Raw genomic sequence first — 8,060 nt, forward strand, 5'->3', positions numbered from 1 at the left:
GGACCCCTTACAAGATAGAGAATACACCAAGGACCCCCTCATTCTGATTTGTGATTTTGGGCTATATAAATAAAAATTGACTTGACTTGACTCGACATGTATGTCCCTTGGAATAATCTGATGTAGCCTATTTTTTACACTTCTATAGTCCTTAGTTATGTGAAAGAAGAACACAAGAGCAATGTATTAGAAATATATTAGATATGTATTCAAAATATTTGCACCATCTCAACACAGAATACCCATAAAACAATCAATCAATTAGCTGCAAGTAATACTGTACCTAAACAAATATCAAAGGAAATCAAGAGAAAAGTGATAATTTGAAGTGCATTTCAGAACACACACACACCACACACACACACACACACACACACACACACACACACACACACACACACACACACACACACACACACACACACACACACACACACACACACACACACACACACACACACACACACACACACACACACACACAAAGATAACACATCAAGTGTTTCACTCTTAGTTAAAATTAAATGATTTATAAAAGTCTAATAACAAAATAAATGCAGGCTATAAACAATTGAACACATGCCTGCATTGCAACATATATCAAGTAAATTGCAAAACAACTGCAACTGCATTGCTACAATCCCAAACCACTACTTGTAATGGCAGCCAGCTCTGGACACTATTGGAGTGATGCAAGGCAGTCCATGACGCTGATTGCTTCTCTCTGCAAGTGAAGACACACATATCAAACTAAATCAATAAATGCAACATACAGTATCTGACATTTCTGTTGCTCACACACACACACACACACACACACACACACACACACACACACACACACACACACACACACACACACACACACACACACACACACACACACACACACACACACACACACACACACACACACACACACACACACACACACACACACACACACACACACACACACACACACACACACACACACATGGTTTAAAGTGGGCGGGAACGATCCAGAACAGCGTTTCGGCACCTTCGATTAATAAGTAAATAAATCTGATTGGCAGTTTCATACATAATAATGTCAAGCGAGTTCACAGGGCTGCCAACTCTCACACAATTGACATTTTTCACACGCTCTCAGCCACAAGGTCCATTTTCTCAAGCAGTGAAAAACAAATTCATAACTGATAATGTCATGGTGCGAAAAGAGGACACTACTGCACATTGCGCAACAGCAGCACCAGGCAGCAGACCATCTGAATAGCGAGAAATATACACAAATGTATTATATTGTAACTTATTCCCATGCATGTTGCTCAAAGTAATCTCAGTCAGTCTCACTTCTGCGGCTCTCCCTCTCCTCTCGCGCCAGTGCGATGAGCCGCGCAGAGCCGGACACATCAGTGGACTCATCCAATTGAACCGCGAATTTAGACCCTCTCAGTCTTTCCAGCAGTTGTGATTTGATATCAGCAGACATGTCCTAAATTCGTCATCTGCTCTTTAGCAGAAACAGACGTAACATTAACCATCCGTTGTTGTTGCTGGCTGTAGTCCTCGCCCTTCCTCTCAAAAAAAGCCCGGTCTTTTTTTACATAATCTGGATGCTTGGTCTCGAGGTGCCTCTTCAATTTGGCAGGCTTCATCGCCTCATTGGCAAGACACCGCAGGCATATCAGACATTTCGGTTTCCCTTCCACTTCAATAAATCCTTATTGGAGATACTCCTCATCGTATTTCCTTACTTTTGTTTTTTGTTTTTCATTTACTTCATTTGTAGCCGTAACCTGTCGATTTAAAAATCGGTCCATCTTCGTAGTATGCTAGCCGTGTTATATCTCTATGATGCTAGCAGTGGCGCTCTCTGACTGACGTACCAGTTATTGTTGTTTCCATGGTAACGAGTGACGCGCTTGATTTTTAAATGTATAGATTTGTTAGATTAGAACGTAATCTATGAACTATTTTAGATTAAAAAAATAAAATATTATTTGTTGAACTATGAAGCCTTTTGTAAAAAAAAAAAAAATGAAAAAAAAATGATATGATAATTTAAATTAATGAATCTGAAAACTTTTCACGGACCCCCTGGCAGAGTGCCACGGACCCCCGGGGGGTCGCGGACCCCACTTTGAGAACCACTGCTCTAGATGATAGGAAAGGAGGTTTCAAACTTCCTTTATAACCTCCTTTAGCTTAGGAACCACTGGACCTCCCTAACCAAAAGGAGAGGAGAAAATGCTGCCCCACAATGCCTTGCAACCGCAGCATTTGCCGTCACACAACAGTCGGCCGTTCACGAAAACAAACGATTATGACGGAGAAATTATATCATGAAACTTACGGTGCTTATTAAGCATTTTAAAACGTATGTGGTAACTTGCCAAAGTTCTTTGTTTTGAACATTCGTCAGTATTATAATCAAAAAGAGAAATATGAACATTAGCTTTTACTGAAATTATCAAATAAAGTCAACATTTCACTGAGCTGTGTGGGGTTTGTTCAACTTTTAAAAGATGTTTGAATGGTGATATACACAGTGAGAGATGTTAAGGACTAACGTTTATTATAAATACATTTGTATTTATTTTGAGATCTTTTCATACAATCATACGTATTGGGATCATTTGTATTAATGTGGACCGGAGGGAGAGGGTGACGAGCATAAGTATCACTTTCCTTTTTTATTTCAATTCTGACTTTGGTCATGAAGAATATGTTTCTCTGTTGCCCACGTTCATAAAGCATAAAACAACAGTATCAGAGCACGGTGCAGAGTCTCTAGATGAGTTTACAGTAGTCCCTCGTTCTTATTAAACATCCATGTAGTCCGTTGTATAGAAAACTGTAGTTTCCATAGTTTCCCCACAGCAGCCAACCCGATATCACGGCAAGACGTGAACATGTGACGATTTACCATGCTGGGAGACGTGAAGATGTCACGATTTCGTCCCTTCAAACGTGAGAGTTACACGGTATTGTTTACACATGTTAACCAGTGGAGAAATAACCGGAAATTCCAAGCAAATGCTACCCCGACGGTCGGTTGTTATTGTCAATATTAATATAATAATGATTCATTTTTTAATAATCACACTCGATTACGCCGATTTTCTTGTTGCCCCAGCTGGTCGACACCTCTTTTAGCAGAAACAAAGGCTACATTCATGTATTAAATCGATGTTAATCCATGCGTGTGGATGTGGAATTAACGGACTTGACGTGACAGCTTCGGTTCATGTTAATTTACAAACTCTTCAACTACAACCGTAGCTATATGTAAAAACATGTTAGAAGGCCTCACAAAATACTTTAATGCAAATTAAAATGTGAAGGAATGTGTGTATAACAAAATACATCCGTCATAAACTAAACCGGAAACAGACGTAGGCAAGATCCTCAGCTCGATGATTTGGATGGTTTAGCCGCAATGCATGCTAGGATTTGGTGTTTATGTGATGTGAAATCTGAAAATAATACTTTATTCCGAGTGTGCTTGCTTTTCTCTTTGACAGTCATCATATAACGGCATTGTAATACATGGTTTGGCTGCATTAAATATTACATATCTGCCGTAGTTCTCTATTTATAGAGCCCTGCTGAGAAGACTTCTATCGACAAACAGGAACAAATGCGGCCAAAACTGAAAACGTGATGTGGATCATAAATATATAAGCAATTAAACAGCATCTTACATTTCTTTTCACACAATACGTCTCCTCGCAGTATCAACACTAATTCGGCTGACTTTTATATTTGATCCAATTGGTAGATAGGCTGTATTTACAACATAATTGCAGAGCTGATAGAAAGGGACACCTGGTGGTTAAAGCACGTTATTGAATTGTATTATTTTATTATTAGATATTAATAGGAGGATGTGCAAAACAGACAAACTAATAAGGCCTAATTTAAACGTTAAAGAATACTTCAGGTTAAGGTCTTCTTTTGAATAAGAAAAAAGCTTTGGGGGTATAGAAGAAGAATATGGAGGGATGAAACCCTCTTTAGTGGTCACACATGCAGAGCACACAGCACACACAGTGACATTTATATCTAGAGATAAATATTAAGCCTGAAAAAGTACTTAACGTCTAATATATTGCTTTCCTGCAATGTTAACTATGTTTAAGCATTTATTTTAACTGATATTATACATATGTATTATACTCTTATAAGATGTATGTAGATAGTATAAGAAATGGGCAGAATGACCGTTTAATGGTGGAGGTATACACACATATTGATAGATGTCTTGTAATGCACTGTTGAGGAACCTGTGACCCAAGTTTTTCATTCATTGCATAACTACACCGTAGTTGTGTATGATATGATATGTCAATAAACCTTAGCTTAGAAAATCTTGAAATCTTGAAAGGGATGTGCAAAATAGTCATTATATTCGGTCTTTAATTAACAATTAGTAGAGAATAACAAGTAATGTATAGACTTTACAGGGATCCTATTAGTATCTAATAATAAAATAATAATAATAATAATAATAATGTTATGTGACCTGTCAATCATCAAACCGGGGGTCATATTTCATTATGTGTTCATTTTTATCTGAAGTTGTACCCATGGATGTATAAAGAAGAGTTCTACCGCAAAGTTATTCTGGCAACAATCTTGATTCTGATTGGCCAGCAGACTCTAAAAACATCAGCAAAGATATTTTATTGAGAAGATGATCACTACGTGACAGAAGTTTTCAAAACCGTTTATGGTTTCCGGTACTTCCAGTCCAACGCCGACTGCATGCACAGCGTTAGAAAGTCGGGCCTTCAAAATAAAAGTTTGACTTTTCCCCCCCCCCAAAAAAGGATTCCAATTCTTTTTTTTCAAATTGTTTTTCCTTCACTCACACATCCGCGAGCCACTCGAGACGGGTCCGCGACCCACTTATGGGTCGCGACCCACCAGTTGAGAACCACTGCTCTAAAGTACCGCAGTCTCTTCTCCTAAATCCCTTTGAATTCTCCTATCCACTATCCCTTAACTCCATGACGTTTCACTCAGAGGTCAAGGAATAGACGATAGGGTTAGAATTTAGGAGCTGATTTTTGGACTATTCGACTGCAGCCTTTGAGGCTGACACATCGGGGACACATATTTATGTATAAAAGACATCAAAAAGTGCATTTTGCATGATAGGTCCCCTCAGAAAGGTCTTTATTTTTCTCGCACTGCATAGCACCTTTTTTCCCCACTTACTGTAGGCTAAGAGGCCGGATGTCACCTCAATAGAGGTTTCTCAATACTCTAATTACCCCTCCTCGGTCCTCCGGTAGTGACCCGGAAATGGATTTCAGCACGCCATGTTGAAAGACATCTCATTTCTCTAAATGCACATCGAGGACCGACCATCGAGCATCGAGGAGGCTCTCTGGAGGAGCTCTAACCGAGGACAATTTGAGAGTTCCCTGACACATTGGGGACACATAGTTATGTATAAAAGAGATAACAAAGTGCATTTCGCATGATAGGTCCCCTTTAATGTTCAGAAAGGTCTTTATTTTTCACGGATCACGTTTTGTTTAGTCGGATACTCTCCACATGTCTACCCATCTCTTATAATTTTCGAATGATAAATCTACCGATCATAAATCTATCGATTAGATTTATGATTAGAAAATTATAATAGTAGGGTAGACATGTGGAGATTATCCGGCTGAACGAAACATGATCCGTCTCTTAAATGTGTGTCAACCACAGACCTTATTTCGAGCAAAATCCTATGGAGAAATTGCATTGCATTTTTGTCGAAGGAACCGGAAGAAGTTTACTTTCGGGTTTTAGGACGCGTCGCTGCGGTTCTCTATTGGAGATTTCCGCAACAAATATTTGTTATAACTCTCTAAAACATGTTAATGTTCTCATTGGACACATTACGTGCCATTGATCATAAAACAAATCAATCTCACAGATTTCAGGGAGGCCCCTCCTCTCCAGCAATAGATTGACCTGATTGGCAGATTCAAATGCAAGTGCGTTTTCTCTGTCTGTTGATGATGGGATTACCGACTCCGGAGGTGGCGGTATGCACCTTAAAGTTGTTTGCAATCCGCCAAAAAAACGAGAGAAGAAGAAGAAGGCGAAGAAGAAGAAGAAGAAGAAGCCGACTCGGAGCTGTCCGACTTCAGGCGAGCTTTTTGAGACCTCCCCCGGCTGCGATCGGCTATTCTCGTCTACTTTCGAGGCGAGCCGCCACGCGTCTCAAACAAGCCTGCTGCTTCTATGGAATAGAAAGTCCAGGGTTGAAGCTCCGTTCGAAGCTTCAGTGTCAAACTGCCATCACTAACGTTAAGTTTAAGCTACGTTAGACTTGGTTTCAAATCGATTAAGCATTGCAAAGAGAAGACAAAATGGTAAATTAACACAGAACCGCCAAGGGATTCATTTTGACTAACCCCGATACTGACGGGCTGTCAGGAGAGGGAGAGAGGAAAAGAGATGCCTCGTTTATTTCCCCTGTGTTATTATCAGAGGTTACTGTAAACTTTTGAATAATGTAGTTCATCTACTTTTAGTAGTTTGTTAAATGTTTTAATTATGTTGTTTTTGTTAGAAGTGCATCATTCCTTGATTTATTGTAAAATGAATCTGAACTTTTTGATCTGTTATGATGATAAACTGAAGCAATTTCTAAATTAAACCAATTAAGTGAGTTTTAAATCGTCCTGCTTAGTTTATAAGGAAATTATGAAGAGGAACAAATTCAATGATTTGAAAATGATATCTATGTAGGTGCTGACGCTGTTGGCGGTTCTAGTATTAACAGAAATTTAAATTAAATATGTGTAATGGCAAATGCCATATATGATTTTCTTACATGGAATTCTGCCTTTTTGAACAGACTTTTTGATTGAGTCCTAGCTATATTATCTGCAGTTCTGGGGTTAATATTAATCTAATATGATTGTCATCAGTCTAAATTAGATTTCAAATGATTAACTGTGTATGTAATGAAGATCATAGTGTGGGTTGAATCCATTTTCATAACCACTGTCTTTTAACTGATGCGGAAATGCGGAAACTGGGCTTATTCATCAGAATTTCGTATGACTTGACTTGCTTGACCTGAGCAATGACTTGACTTGATGCTTGACCCTCACCACAGTGACTTGGGACTTGCTTGATACTTGTAGGTCAAGACTTGAGACTTGCTCATGACTTGCACATGTAGGACTTACTCCCACCTCTGGTATTTACTACTACTACTTACAAAATCGAGGGTTGTAGCTTTGTGTCAGTACATATTTCAGGGTTTTTCTATGCCTTTGTTAATCGGAATTATAATACTCATAGGCAACTACAATTCCTGCCGATGCCAAGGCCCAGTTCCTTCCCACCACCCCAGGGTCATTGTGCTAGATAAAACTCTCATTCAATAAAAGTAGTCTTTTAAAGATAAATGCAATTACATTTGAAAAAGTTTTAAACAGAACTGTTACAGATGCAGATGCTTGGTCCAAATTCCATAAAATATACCAACCAGTAGCACCACACTCAAAATGTACAAAGCCTATTCTTCCACTATTTGCATTCCCACATTATTCACCAAGCCAGCCTATGCTTTAATATAAATATTATGGATTTTGTTATAATTCCTGCTGTCTTTTGTGAACTTCTAATTATTTGTAATTGTTCTGTTCCACAGATGCTGTAGTAAACCATATTTACAGTTTGGTTGTGGCGGTGTTGTAGTCAAGTCACCAATTCACGAGTCCAAGTCACTCTCGAGTCACCACTCTTCGAGTCCGGGTCCAAGTCTGAGTCACCAAGGCAGAGTCGTAGTCGAGTCCGAGTCCAAGTCCGAGTCACCCAAGAGTGTCCGAGTCGAGTCCGAGTCATCATTACCTGTGTTCGAGTCCGAGTCCAAGTCACCCAAGGAGTGTCCGAGTCGAGTCCAAGTCTGAGTCAACAAGGGAGAGTCATAGTCGAGTCCAAGTCCGAGTGTCCGAGTCGAGTCGAGTCTGAGTCATCATTACCTGTGTTCGAGTCCGAGTCACCCAAGGAGTGTCGAAGTCGAGTCCGAGTCCAAGTCTGAGTCACCCAAGGAGTGTCCG

This window comes from Notothenia rossii (assembly GCF_949606895.1).
Source record: "Notothenia rossii genome assembly, chromosome: 8".
In the NCBI taxonomy this organism is placed as follows: Eukaryota; Metazoa; Chordata; class Actinopteri; order Perciformes; family Nototheniidae; genus Notothenia; species Notothenia rossii.